General features: G+C 34.1%; 1 pseudogene; it reads right to left on the reverse strand.

The window, feature by feature from the left end:
* Positions 1-13298: 13298 nt before the first annotated feature.
* On the reverse strand, positions 13299-14135 carry LOC145798185 (putative LRR receptor-like serine/threonine-protein kinase At3g47570 pseudogene; annotated as a pseudogene).
* Between the last annotated feature and the right edge of the window lie 2002 nt (positions 14136-16137).

The following is a 16137-nucleotide window of genomic DNA, read 5'->3' on the forward strand; positions in this document are numbered from 1 at the left end:
TAAAGCTAGGGTAACTAAAGGTGAACTCCATCCGGGTGGAACTATATGTTGTTCGATATATGATTTACTAGCTCCTATATCTATCATGACATGTACACTACGAGTTGTTTCTGCGAATTTGATTACACAAGATATCTCAACTAAATTTAGTTTGGGTATGACAGGGTAATTAAATGGTAAATATGCCTTGTTAGACTGTGATTGGGAATATTGACTAAACGGTTAAGAATCAACTAGGTTAACTAATTCTAAAGAGTGCATATGTTCCTCAAGGGGTATTTATTTTGAAATTGTTCTAACTATTGTTTAAGTTGTTTATTTTCTAATGTTAAAATTTCTTTGTCAAGGTAAGTTTTATTTTTCGGTCTCATGTATTTGTAGTTAAAGTTCTTTGACTTGTATCTCTAATTCTCTAATTCGTAGTCGCAATTCTCTATTTTCTAGAATATGATCTACTCACATCTCCTCTTTATTTTTGACTGTTACTTTATGTGTCATATTCATTTTTTCTAAACAAATTGTACAATAAGTTACACTACATAATATACATTGAGTTATCTTATTTTTAGCTGGAAACCAATTAATATAACTGTATCGGGTGGTATTAAATTCTAGTCCAATCATAAAGTTATGTTGACATTCATCAACTGGATTGTGTTCTTCTGTCATCACAAAGAAACCATTATGGGAAGAGGCTATTCCTATTTCTTGGTTAAGTTGTTCTAAAAGATTATTTTTAAAGAAACCATTATGAATGGCTGGTCATGCTTTTTTATGATAACATTTACATTTGATTCGATGTTGATGCCGAGAAGCTAATATTAACTCCATTACCTTCAAACCCTAAAATTCTCTCCGAGGAGAGCGTTTTTGGAGAATGTTGTGGCCATTTACTTCTTGTTCAGATTTGTTAGTGATATGATATGGGATTCAGAATTTTTGAGATGGAGAGGGACTACTGTTATTGGATTGAAAAGTACCAGGTCAATCTTAGACCCATACTATCTCTTTTTCCTGAGATAGAGAGAAGCAGACAAATGTGTGAACTGTCTGTCATTAGGAAAATTGCTATGCTATATGGTGTGAAGGAAGCAAATGAAAAAGATTTTACGTTAGTGTTATCTATTCCTGGCAAAATTTTTATTATAATCTAAAGTGCAAGACAGTGAAGGTGCTTTGTGATTACCGAATTGGTTTTATGAATGTCCTAGTTACAAGCACATTTCTTGTGCATATGCTTTTAGGTATGTTTATGAATTCTATGAAAGCCTATCCATTGTTTGAGCATGTTCTACATGTTGGAACATATGTGCCTTTTGTAAGCTGCTTCTTGTTCTAAAGCTTTTATAATACTGTGTTTTTCTGTTTTGTTTTGTTTTTTTGTTTTTTGTTTTTTTTTTTTTTTTTGAGAATTCTATAATGTTTAAGCTATGTGTTTAATGTAGTCAGTGATGCCTTACCATTTGGGGATTTATACTTGAGTAAATAACTATGTTTGTTTTTGCTACTTTAGTTTTTCAGTTTGTTCTTTATATGAAAATTTCTAAGATCAATTGAAAGATAGGGTAGTAGTGGAAATTGATAACAAGCCATATCAAAGAGAATATTACATAATGAAGAAATAAGGGAAGAACAATTTGAAACTCCTACAATTCACCTCAAAATATTGCACGTAGGTCTTAGGCCTCGTTTGGAACATGCTATTTTAGTAACTTTTTGATTTTTTGGCTAAAATTTGAGATAAAAAAAACTAATATTTTGGAATGAATTTTTGATTTTTTATGAAAAGATGTGAAAAAAGTTAAGTGAAAATGCAATCTTTCACTTTTTAGTATATATTATAGACTTTTTGAATTTTTTTAGTAATTTTTTTTGACTTTTAGGCTAAAACTGTTACATGCCAAACGAGGCCTTATTGTTCACATGCATATAAGTTAGCATGATAAGCAGTATTGTTACATATATTACTGTATGTAGTGCATGTTTTGTTGCTAAATGGAAGTAAGGTACCAATGTTACATACAACTGACAAGAACTAAAGAAGCCGAGGTTTGAAACTCTCATAGGAGAGTTTTTGTCTAATTTTATCAGAAAATCTAGGGGCCCAAAGAGTCCTAGATTTGTGCCAAGAATGATAATGTGTAGTACGTATTGTAAAATTCATATATAGAATAAATCTGAATGACATATGATATCTTTAAATAATTTCTAAATAAATTTTTTGAATTTGTATTATAATTGAAATTTAATACTAATATTTTACTTAGGTAAAGTGTGACCAGTAACTACTGAGAAGTGACTCACCACCGGGGATGGTGGTCCAGTGTTTTTTGGACTTTTTGCACGCAAGTTGTCTAGGTTGTCACTTGGGGGTGCATAAGTTTTTAGACAATCACTACAAGAAAAAACACCTTTAGTGACCACCTATTTTTAGTTGGTCACAAAAAGTATGGTAATCTGCCACCAAAATTTATTTTGGTCACGGATGATGGTGTTTTAGTGACCAACATTTTTTTGGTGGCTAATAGTTAAATATTTGTGACCAAATACAAAATGTGGTCGCCAAAAGTGATGGCGGGAGTGCGAAATAAAAAGGGCGGGACATCAATCTTTTGGCTACCAGTAGATTTTGGTCACAAAAACAAAAAATGATACACACTCACGTCGTTTTGAGATTCTTAAATAAAAAATATGTTTCTGAGCCTTGATCTTCCCTCATTGTTGCCCTCTTCCTTCCCTCATTGTTGCCCTCTTCCTTAATAAAAAAAAGTTTCCTGTTTCCTTGAGCTTCCGATCGGTTCATCAAACCCTACCCACCATCTCCTCACTTCGTCCCCTGGGTTTGCCGCTCTTCATCTTCGCCTCCACCTTGTACTTACCAGGTTAGTGTCTCTCTCTCTCTCAATCTCTCTCTCTGTTCATGTATATATATATATATAATCGATCGATTGACCATCCTTTTTCATCGTTGCAACTCCTCGCTTCCGATCTGTTCATGTCTATATCTATGTCTATGTCTATATCTATATCTCTATTATTTGAGTTTCATATATACTTTCTGATTTTTTTTAATCTCTATCATTTGATTTTCATACATAGAATTTCTGATTGATTTGTAATCGATCTGTGCTTCTCTGTCATTTTTCTTTGATTTTCATACTTTCTTTTTTTTTTTCCTGAAAATTTTCTCCTCTGTTTGTTATTTTTTTTCTTTTTTCTTTTTGAAACAATTTTAATTTTTGAGTTAATTACACTTTTCACCTTCTAGTTTGATCTAAATTTTACTTTAGTTCCTATAATTTCAATTTGAACAATTTGGTCTTTATATTTTAAATTTAGCTTCAATTTGGTCCTTTTGTCTTAATTGGAGGTTTTAACAATTTTAGAATACTTGTCAACTTTTTAATGTTTCAATTTGGTTGTTCCATCTAAATTAGATGTTAAAATTAACAAATTTGAGACCCTTGCTAATTTTTTATTTTTTCAATTTGACTCTTCTCTTCCATCTAAATTGAAAGTTAAAATTAATAATTTTGGGACACTTGTTAATTTTCTAAGGTGTATACGTAGACAAAATTAACAAAAATTTAGATAGGAGAACCGAACTAGACTTAAATTATAGAGAACAAATTATTCAAATTAAAACAATAGAGGAGACTAAAGTAAAATTTGGGTAAAACTGCAGCGTAAAAGGTGTAATTAACCCTTAATTTTTTAGAAAGGATAAAGAATTTATTTGACGAATTATTTTTAAAAAACACCTATGATATTTATTTTTTAAGAAGCACAAAAAAGTTAGGAAAGCAAATTTTGTACAAAAATAAAAATGATAAGAAAATAATGGAGTTTTTTGAAATTATTTTTGTTATTTTTTTTATTCCAAAGATATGAAAAACAAAAACAAAATAAACGAAAACACTGCCAAACAAACTCGAATTATTGGTGGGAATTTTCCCTTACTCTATATGTCTTAACACCTACTACCAGATGGGGCAGTGGTCGATTATACCTAAATGTGGTTATAATCAATAACTTAGATAATTAGTTTAAATCCAACTGTTGAAAATAGAGAGGTGTGAACCATTTGATCATAAGTCTGCAATCAATATTTTTATAGAAAACACCCAAATAAATAGTATTTAATTTTGATTTGACAATTTACTATAAACTCGTTCTAAACTCGACTTGTTACCTATTCTTTCTTTCCAGCTAATTGAGAACTTTGCATTCTATAAGATGTGACTTACATTTCAAAAACAAGTGATAAGGATTGCCTCCACAATCAATTGTAGGTTGTGTGGATCATGAATTTTTTATAGAAATTAAAAAATATAGAGAAAAAATTTCGCTTATATTTTATTTATATTTTCTCACGTTTTTTTTTCCTCTCCCAAATTTTTACTCAAATTTATAATTCAAACACAATTATTATTATTATTATTATTATTTTAATCTTGATCTTGGAACTGTAGGAAGCTAGCTGTGTGCATGGGAATTCTAGGTAAGGATATGGAGTATGGACAATGACATTTCGTTGTAAACATATAGGAATTTTAGGTGAGTATAATTGACAATTAAGAGTATTGAGGGACAGATAAGTCATTTTATAAGTGCTCAAAATGCAGTGTTGCATTCATATTAAAGGAAGTCTCAAACAATTATTTCACTATATACATATAGGAATTTTAGGCGAGGATGTGAACAATGACATTTTATTATAACCGATGATCAAGAGTTACTCTAGGGACATATTAGTCTTATTTATAGAAGTCCACTGAATACAGTGTTGCATTCATACTGGAGTAGTGATCAATCTTTGAAAAAAAGTACTACCCAAGTAGTGCTTGTGACAAATTCCAAAGATTTTCCCTGAACCCAAACATGTGCAAGTGAATTTAAAAAAAGAAAAAAGAAAAGAAAAAAAAGTAGATGAATAGAGAAGGAGAAGATTACAGTGTCTATCAAGAACCTAAGTATAGTGTTTGTCAGAAATTCCAAATATTTTCCTTGAACCCAAACACATGCAGGTGTTCTCAGGAAAATATTAAAGATATATGTGATGAGATATCTTCACCTGTATAAGATTTTATTTTATTTTATTTTGTTTTGGGTGGGAAGTTTAGAAAAACCATCATCTCTAGTTGAACAAACAAACACTAGGAGAAACTGAAAGAAATATAGTATCCCATGGTAGTTAGGCCAATGAATCTATAGTAGGAAATCAAAGTCAAAAACTTGAAAAAGCTTATCTCACTTACCTAATTGTTGTTATTAATTTGATTTCCACCAAACATCATATATCATCATTTAATCCGCTCATCAAAATGCAACATTAATCTTTTAACAATTTAATAATTAGATGTTTTTAATTTATTTAACTTATTCTTACCTCCTATGTTGTAAAAAAAAATTATCACATCGATAATTTCTTTAAAAAAAAAAAACAAATAATCCTATAAATTGTACACAACAAATAATTTATTTGACAAGTCTATAAGATGAAGATATGGTTCATTCAATATATCTGTACACTTTATTAAAAAGCATTCCCACCATTCCTTTCTTATGTATATATTGGATATTCTCTTTTCTCTCTCCCTATTGGATATCCATAGTGTTGGTCCTAGGTGATCCTTTTTGCACTATAAAAATGTTTTAAGATGTCTCTGTTTTAAAATGTTTTAAACAAATATTTTAGTTTGGTATTTGATTTATTAGACTGATTAATTTAAAGAATCAAGTTCATGGATCCCATTTGTGTGGATCTCTTTTCTATTTGCAACTATTTCCCATTGGGCAGTGGCGAAATCTTCAATAACTAGATCGCGGGTGTTGGTTAACTTGATTGATGATTGCCTATCAACCACCAATTTAATATTAAAAATAAAAAATGAGATAGAAACCGATCTTGTCTTCCATTCTGTTTGTTTTCTTGCAATATATATATATATATATTTTGGGAAATAACTATTCAGGATATATTTTGAACGTTAATTACAAATCTGTCAAATATATGATGCAGATGAGCATTCATTATGACTTTAATTGTATTAGGTGGTGATGCAGATGATAGAATGATGATGCCCTTAAAATTTTAATCTGTAAAATATTTTTTCTTTTTTTAAAGTAGAAAATATTATTTTTTCAGTTAATATAATTTGGTTCTTTGTGCTGTAGCAGCAGCTTCATGCTGCAGCAGCAACTTATTGTTGGTTCTTAATATTTTTTTTTCTTCTTTTCTTGGCAGCAGCAGTAGTGTTCAATATTATGCTTATTGAATACTAAAACAACCATAATGGAATCAATAACTATTATAGTTGAATAATATAGGAAGGAATGCGAGATTTGATGCTTGCCTAAAGCGTATAAATAACTTTTTCACCTTATAACAAAATTAACCTCCAAAATAGGAATAAAATTCATTTTTAGTTAATTGGTTTTTGCTTTATTCACCTAACATAATCTTCACTTTGTAGGTCACCAAATATGGACAAGAGTTGGATGTCAATTAGGAATAGATTGAGTTCGGAGTATAGAGAAGGGGTTAAGTCATTTCTCCAATTTGCAATGACAAATGTTGGCGTAGATAATAGAATTCGTTGTCCGTGTATGGATTGCCTAAATTTTGAACATCATACCTTTAAGGATGTGGAATATCATTTGGTCTGAAAAGGGATATCACTTTCATACAAGACTTGGGTGCACCATGGGGAAACTGTTTCTGTCAATCAACCTCGTGTGTGGAATAATGACAATGACATTGAAGGTGTTGGTGATGAAGGGACAACCAATGAATGCCTTCACTTTGAAGATGAATTGTATGATATGTTAGATGACTGTCACATGGCGCATATTTTTGATGATGATGAAGAGGGTGAGCAGAATGATAATGAGCAAAGAGAAGATGGACGAAACTTTGATAAATTGTTAGAGGATGCTCGTCGTCCATTATACCTTGGCTGTCAGAAGTTTACTTTGTTATCATTTGTCGTTAAGATGCTTCATATAAAAGTTTTAAACAAGTGGAGCAATAAGTCTTTTGACATGTTGTTAGGCGTATTGAAAGACCTTTTACCAGAAAGTGATCAAAAGGTTCCATGGACCCTTTATGAAGCGAAGAAATTTTTACGTGATTTGGGTTTAGGATATGTGCCTATTCATGCATGTAAGTATGATTGTGCTTTTTTTTGGAAGGAAAATGCAAATTTAGAAAATTGTTCGATTTGTAAGAAGCCTAGATACAAAATGAATGATGGCAAAGGTAAGAAGATACCTCATAAAATTTTGAGATATTTTCCGTTGACACCAAGGTTGCAAAGATTATACATGTCGAGAAAAACAGCTGGAGATATGCGATGGCATAAAGAAAAATGTGTTGATGATGGCATCTTAAGGCATCCAGCCGATGGTAAGGCGTGGAAGGATTTTGATAGGCAACATGCTGTGTTTGCCCAAGAACCACGTAATGTGAGGTTAGGGTTGGCCACCGATGGTTTCAACCCTTTTGGAAATTTGAGCAACTCATATAGTATGTGGCCTGTGGTAGTTATGCCTTATAACCTACCACCGTGGAAGTGTATGAAGCAACCATTTTCCATGATGTCATTGCTTATTCCTGGACCGCAAGCACCCGGGAGAGATATTGATGTTTACTTGAGGCCATTAATTGACGAGTTGAAGGAGTTATGGGAAGATGGTGTAGTTACTTGTGATGCCTCAACTGGGGCAAGTTTCCGAATGCATGCAACTGTTATGTGGACTATTAATGACTTCCCTGCATATGGTAACTTGTCAGGGTGGAGTACAAAAGGATATTTGGCTTGTCCCAATTGTAATGAGAATGCATCATCACAACGGTTAAGAAGTAAGATAGGATACACTGGTGCTCGCCGATACTTACCTGAAGACCATCCTTGGCGAAGAAGTAAGCTCTTTAATGGTAAGGCAGATGATCGAGCAAGACCTTCAGAGTTGTCAGGGGAACAAATTTTAAATCAATTGGATTCAGGAACATTTAAACCATTTGGGAAGCATCCAAGCAACCAAAAAAGAAAAAGGGATGAAAATACCGTCTTGAATTGGACAAAGAAAAGCATATTTTTCGAATTGCCTTACTGGAAGACACTCAAGTTATGACATAACCTCGATGTCATGCACATAGAGAAGAACATATGTGATAATTTAATTAGGACTTTGTTGAGCATTGATGGAAAGAACAAGGATACGAAAAAAGCACGCATGGATTTAGAGGATATGAAAATTAGGAAGGATTTGCACTTAAAGAGGCACGCGGATGGGTCCTTTGAAAAGCCCATTGCATTGTTCACATTGTCCCTAAAGGAAAGACAAGGTTTTTGTGAGTTCTTAAAATCGATTAGGTATCCTGATGGGTATGCAGCAAACATCTCTATGTGTGTGAGCACAAAGGGCGGCAAGTTATCCGGTTTGAAAAGCCATGATTGCCATGTCCTTATACAACGACTTCTTCCTATTGGAATGCGTGGGTATCTTAACAAGGACATTTCTATTGCATTGTTTGAGTTGGGAAATTACTTTCAACAGTTATGTTCAAAAACAGTGAGGGTGAATGATTTGAAAAAATTACAAGAGAGCATAGTACTCATACTTTGCAAGCTAGAATAAAATTTTCCACCTGCATTCTTTGATGTGATGGTTCACTTAGCTATTCACTTGCCTCGCGAAGCCATTCTTGGAGGGCCAGTGCAATATCGATGGATGTACCCTATCGAAAGGTATTTTTATGCTCTTTGATGTGAAATTATATTTTTTTTAATATTATAGTATACCCATATATATGGTTTATGTAATAATTTCCTATTATTTGTTGAAGATTACTCGGGATTTTGAAAGGGTATGTAGCAAATCGAGCTCACCCAGAAGGTTCAATTGCAGAAGCGTACATTGTCAAAGAATGCCTAACTTTTTGCTCTATGTATCTTGGTGGGATTGAAACCGTATTTAACAGAGAGGAAAGAAATGAAGATGGTGGTGATGTTGGCTCAGGGCATTCGGTTTTTTCACAAAAATTCCGTACTTTTGGGCTCACTCAAAGGGCAGTTGACGTGTCTGAGAATGAAAGAAAAGTGGCTCATTGGTTTATCTTGTATAATAGTCCTGAAATTGATGAATATCTAGAGTATGTTCTCATTTAGTTAAGTCTATGCAAAATGCTTTTCATTATGATCACACTCAAGTACTAATTATTCACATTTGATTTTTCAAGTAGAGAACACAAGAATCAGTTACAAAATGCAAATGTACATGACATTACAAGACAACGACAAGAAGAATTTCCTAGGTGGTTCAAAGAGCGGGTAATATATAAGATACATAGATAATATGTAACCTCTCATCATAAACATAATTCACTGTTCGTAGATTGATATTAACATCATGCATCCTTGTCACATGTTCATGTAGATAAATCAATTACGAGTTGAAGGATCATTGGAAGCAACTGATGAGTTGTGGTCATTAGCTAATGGTCCTAGTCCAATGGTGAATATTTATTCAGGTTGTATTTGTAATGGCATTCGATTCCACGCGAAAGAGCGAGACAACCGTCGTAAAAGTCAAAATAGTGGGTTGGTTGTTCAAGGGGATCATCATGGTATGTCAATTGATTTCTATGGTCAGTTGACTAAAGTTTGGGAAATGACATACATGTTCGGGCATCGAGTTGTGTTGTTTCAATGCGAATGGTTTAACACTGGTAGCAACAGAACATTTCGCACTGAAACACATTTGACAACCATTGATGTAAGAAGCCGTTGGTATCAAAATGACCCATTTGTCTTGCCAAGCCAGGTGCAACAAGTTTTTTATGTCAATGATACCAAATTAGGTGAACATTGGAAAGTCGTAGAGCGATTTCAACGTCGAGGAATATGGAATGTGCCGGAGCTTGAGGATGTAGATCCCGATGATAATGAATTGCCTATTCCGAATGATGTGTTCCAGCAGGACGAGACCACTGAAATTGTCCAAATCAGCATTGCAAATTCCATTAGCAACACTTTACGTAGGACTGATATTGCACCTAATATTATTCCAAGTCAAGTGGTTCTGCAATCTAGTACAAGTGTACATGTAGAGGGTCCAAACAGAGATGATTTTTTCTGTGATGATAATGATCAACATTCAAATGATCCTAGTGATGATGAAGATGAATTTCATAGTCATAGTAACTCGGATACAGATGATGATATAGAGCCTTGATTGTAATATCCTTTATTTTTTGCATTATCAAGTCATTTTCATTGTAATGCTCTTGACTGTAATGGCATGCACTTGTTAATGAAGACATGTTTAGTTACAACAAGTCTGGAATGTTGTACCTATTGCTTCATTGTGGTCCATTTGGAAACATCGGAATCTGTCTGAATCTGTTTGAAGCTGTGTTTGTTTTACTGTCTCCTCTGTGTGCTGCTGCTGAAGTGCTCTATGTTTTTTTTTCTCTTCTGTTTGGTGATGCTGCTGAATCTGTCTGAATCTGTTTATTAATCTGAATCTGCTGAATCTGTTTTGAATCTGCTGGTGTAATGCTGAAATGCGGCTGCTGCTTGAATCTATTTTTTATGCTTCCTACTGGTTTCTCCTCTGTTTTCCTGTTGGTTTTCTTCTTGTTGGTTTCTCACCAACGGTTATATTAGTAGCAAATGTTTGGGCTAGTTCATTGGCGCCAAGTTTGTTTGGTTTTAATAGCTATGCTCCTGATGTATTTGTGTTCATTATATATAATCTTATTTTGTTTGTTGATAAAAAAAATGAAGACATGTTTAGTGATGATCCAAATTGTAATGAATTTTTTTGTTGACAATTTCTTGACTTGTAATGTGGTTCTAATATTACACTATTAGGTTATCTTATAATTTCATAAATTGTCATGCATTTTAAATTTTTACTTTTGGTTGCTTACAATTCATTTGTTAGATACAAAGACTACATAGATGCCACCTGGGCAAGCCACTAAGAGGAGGTCGACGACCTCAATGTCAGAGGAAAACCTGGTTGAGCTCCCAGCTGCATCTCCTGTGGATGCATTTGCAAGTCTATCTCCTGTGGATGCATCTCCATCTTCGCAAACAGTTGATATTGGTAAGTGTTTCATCCTTTGTATAGAACAATTTGTTTTTTGCTCCTGAAAATGTAATCAATGTTGAGTAGTTACTACATGCTTACTCTTTTTTGAGTGATTATGATTAAAAATTTGTTAGTATTGAAGTATGACTCTGTGAGAGACAATCTGTGAGAGACAATGAAAAAAGAGATCTTTGAAGTCACAAACGGCACCTAAAAGATAAAGTGAGAGACAATTAGTCAATAAAGAGTGCAAGGCATTTATTGTTTAGTAATCCAGACAGTGTATCTTCAACTGCTTGTCAGCTGGTGCTGTCCTTTTTGTAAATTAACGAAACTCATTTCAAGGGGAAATGCTACTAAGTCAAGATGAAACTAAGGACAACCTTTTGAACACAACTGCGATGAAATATTTCAAATTATTGCATCAGAACTCATATAATTATTTTCCAATTGTGCATGATTTTGTTAGTTAGCATAGTTTACTTACCAACAAATATCACAGGGTTTTCATGTGTATTTTGATATTGACCAGTAGACTCATAGAAAAGAAGGGCAATGAACACAAACAGTAGTGTTCAGGGGACTGGCTTCATCCTCACATTTTAAATTTCAGTTACATACTATGAAAATACATTTGCCAACACAAGCGCTTGTATATTTGCAAAAATTATAAGGACTGGGCCAACTAGGCAGGAGGATATCTTATTGTACAAGTTGTTTGCTGATAATCTTCTTAAGACAATTCAGAGGAGACAAACACCAAGTCTTGAGAAATCATCAAAATATCTGAAGACACTCTGTTGAGAAAGAATAAGTAAAATATCTAGATGGGAATCCTCTAAATACCATATTAAATAATAAAATGGAATCCACCAGTAAACCCTCTGAAGTGAATCGCCTCTTTTTGTCCATTGCCAAAGGGATTAAATCACCCCTCCCCAAGTAAAAAAAAAAATTAAAAAAAATGCTGGTCACATTCACAGGATGCAAGCCGAAAAGAATGCCAGTAAGAACCAAAACATAGTAAAGACAAGAAGAAAAACTAATTTTACTGCACCAAATCTCATATGCAACATATATTTCTCTCAGAATTTGATCTCTACTTCATCAAAATATCTGAAGACACAATTGGAAAACTCATGTCTTTTCTGGATTCACAGATCTTTGTATGATTCACATATCGCACATCAATTTGGAGTAAATTGTTTCTCTTGCATGTCATCATATAAATATGAGCTTGATCTAGCAATGTCAATTCATTAGGCCTTGTTGATTGTTGGCCCTGTTGGAACGTGAATAGAAAGTTTCAAAACTTCCACTTAGTTGTGTATTTTTAGTATATGTGCTTGTCCCGCATTGTAGCGTGGCTACAATTTTTAAATTGTTTTTGTTTTTATTTTTTTATTTATTATTTGTTTTCTTAACCGTTATTGGGTATCAGTTCTTTGGCCAAGAGTTTTATCTAATGAGAAACATACCTTAACCAAGAGGTGTGTTTTTTCATGAATAGATATTTGATTGTCTATATAAGGCAATGAGATCTCTCTCACGTTTTCCACACCAGGAAACGCACAGATCTTTTCCTCTCTCGTCTTTAATTTTCCTACATAATTTCATGTATTGTTTTGGGTAACTTCTATCATAAAGGGTTTTACATACCTTCTATCTAGTGTGTGCGAATGTTACAAGGCCTGGCAATGATTTGAGTTGAATCTTGGAACTGTTGATTGACTGTCAATACCTTCGCTTGGGGAGGCAATAACAACTTTAGGCCATCGAAATTGCGCTTCTCTAATCACATGCCAGTTTTCTTATTTTTCTATTCTATATATGTATTTATATAAAGTAATTTATTATAATGTCTTTGTATGCCAAATTTTTTTGTAGGCCCAACACTCAGCTCAATTATGAATGACATGTTAACCCATGGTTTAAAACCAAAGAATAAAACCGAGCTTGATATTTCATACCATACATCTCCCTGCATGGATGCCTTGCTGCCCATTCCATACTCTGTGGCAAAGAATCATAACAAATCATGTTAATTGCCCAAAGATTTTAGGCTTCAAAAACTAGGAATGATCTTGATATTTCATCTCCAACATGAAAGATGAATTTATTAGCATCCCCAATAAATATATGGGCTGGAGAAAGATGCACTTAGTTACCTGGAGCAACAATGCCAACATTTCCTTTTATCCCAATTGAACTGATTTTATTTTGAGAACTAGTGGGTAGGCTATGATGGGTAGGCTATGATCAGATAATAGATGTGCTACTCCAAAATCACCCATGCGTGCAGTCATGTCATGATCCATCAGAATATTACTCGGCTTCAGATCACCATGAATAAGTGCTGCTTGGCAGTGATGCTGAAGATACTGTAGTGCAGATGCTACCTCCATCGCTGTTCTTAGTCTCTGAGTAAGACTTAAACTTCTTTGGTGGTCTTGCTCATCTTCACTTTGGTGTAGCCACTCCTCGAGGCTTCCATTGGGCATGAACTCGAAAACTATCGCCTTGAAATCATCGCCTTTGGAATCGATGCTCGAGCAAGTAGTGATTATCTTGATGAGGTTCCGATGTCGGATACCTCTCAAAGCATTGCATTCTTCCACAAAACTCTTGGCAGCTCCTTTCTCTGTAAGGTTGAGCACCTTCACAGCCACAGTCAATCCATCGCTGCCCAAAACCCCTTTATAGACAGAACCATAATGTTCCTCGCCAATCAATTAGGTGGACGAGAATTTATTAGTTGCTTGGAGAAGCTCTGCATAAGAGAACTTTCTGAACTTTTCATCCACAGGTATCGTGGTTGGAGAGCTTCTTCCAAGTCTTTAGTCGACAATTTCCCAAACTAGGAGGAATGCTGCCACTCAATTATTTGTGTGCAAATACAATTGACCCAACTGTGTTGTGTTTCCAAGATCGGCTGGAATTTCCCCTGAAATTCTATTATCAAACTGGCGAAGATCCTCCAATCTTTCGAGTTTGCCAATACCCACTGGAATTTCTCCTGTGATTGAGTTCATGGAGATTACCAACCATGTCAGGCCAATTAAATTCTTTATTCCTTCAGGGATGGTTCCTGATATCTGGTTTGCTCCTGCAATCAGCTGTTGAAGAGTAGTTGAAAAATTAGCAATCAAAGTTGGTAATTCACCTTTGAACCTGTTAAGGCCTATGTCCAGTTCCTGGAGGTTGCTGCAGTTAGTTAAAGAAGTTAAGAAGCTAAATCTTTCTGCTTCCTTGGGAGGGGAAAAAAATTCACATAGTGAACTACAATTTAGTCAGAGTAGGGTTTTAGCATGACAAAATTTATAAGAATATATTTTTACATGATTCGACAATAAGACTATTTCATTAGATAATTGTTAAAAGAAAATTTCTCTAATATATTTCATCTGATGTACAGCAACAGCAACCTATTTAGCAGCAGCCTATAATAGTGTTTCATTTTGTGTTTATAATATAGGTCCATCTGTAAAGCGAGTACGAGGTCCAACTAGGGGTAAGAACAGTAGTAAACTCATCAGCCAACATGGTGGGAAGAAGCTTTTTATTGGAGTTTCTATTGAAAGGAGGACATTTGTGGGGCTTAATGCCACCAAGGCTGCTAACGAATTGGGGGCACAAATTCGATTGCAAGCCCTATTGCAAGGAACAAAAAATTGGGAGGACGTTCCACCAGTCATTCGAGCAGCTATTGTACAATCCTTGCGGGTAATTTAATTTTTATAGTTGTTGAGATTGAAGTAATTAATATATAAGATGTTTAATTTTCATTTTATGTTTAATTGGGACAGGATATGTTTGAGATTGAAGGATATGATGAGAGTCCACTTCCACAAGAAATCATTGACACAAAAGCCACACATTTGTTCAAAGGCTGGCGATATCATATGCATGAACATTACAAAGAGTTGGTGAAAGAAGGTACAGATCCTTATAGTAAACCATTTGTTGGGGTGAGCGAAGAAGATTGGAGATACATGATTAATGAAGTGTTTCTTGGTGACACACACAAGGTAATTAACTTAACAGCCATGGATGTTTCTTTTAATTGCACTACAATGAATAACTCAAAGGTCCCAAGTTTCTTTGAAATTCAAATAATATACAATTATATATGAGACAGAGTAAGGAAATTGCAGAGATGGAGGGAAAGATATAGGAACCATGCTTGGATATTGATTTTTAAGTTAATATTTCTATTGCATTGTAGAAACGGTCAACAAGAAATATAGCCAACAGGAAAAAGTTACCCTATAATCACACCATGGGTTCAAGGTCATTTTCAGCAGCAATCTCAATTGAGGTAACCTATTTTTTGTTTTAAAACTTATAGTTAATGTTGCAATTTTTTTATTAACAATATTACTAAGCTTGCATTTTATATGTTTCATGTAGGGAATTGAAACTGGAAAGGAGCCTCACATTGTAGATTTTTTCAAGACCTCACATTGGAGTAAAAAAAAAAAGATTGGATTGAACCAGTTTGTGCGGAGTTATATGTAAGTATACCTTCATTATATTTGTTATTCATAGTCCTATATAATGCTTAACTAGTTAGTGTACTTGTAAAATAGGATAACTGTTGATCTTTTTTTTTTTTTTCTTTTTTTTTTTTTTAACACAAACAGGAAAAGATGGACCAACTTCGTGAGGAATCTTCACAGCCTGGAGCAACCCCGCTAACACAGGAGGAAATTACTGTTCAAGTCCTTGGGAAGCGTTCAGGGTATTTGAGAGGTTTCGGGGTTGGTCCAAAGCCGTCTTCTGCATTCAATTCTACAACTAGGTCACAAGCACGTGATGAAGAGGTTAAGGGCCTTAAAGAAGAGGTAGCATCACTGAAAGGGATAATTCAATCATATGAAGGACGCTTTGAGCAGTTTGAACACTTTATGAGACAAATGCAGGGCAATGGTAGTGGATACGACTCTTTTGATGAGTAAGTACTATTGCTTTTGATGGTTTGTGAATACTTCTGGGATTTGCTTCAATTTATCAGCTCATAGATCTGATTTTGAC

Source organism: Camellia sinensis, chromosome 8 (genome assembly GCF_055761805.1).
Source record: "Camellia sinensis isolate YWXY chromosome 8, ASM5576180v1, whole genome shotgun sequence".
NCBI lineage: Eukaryota > Viridiplantae > Streptophyta > Magnoliopsida > Ericales > Theaceae > Camellia > Camellia sinensis.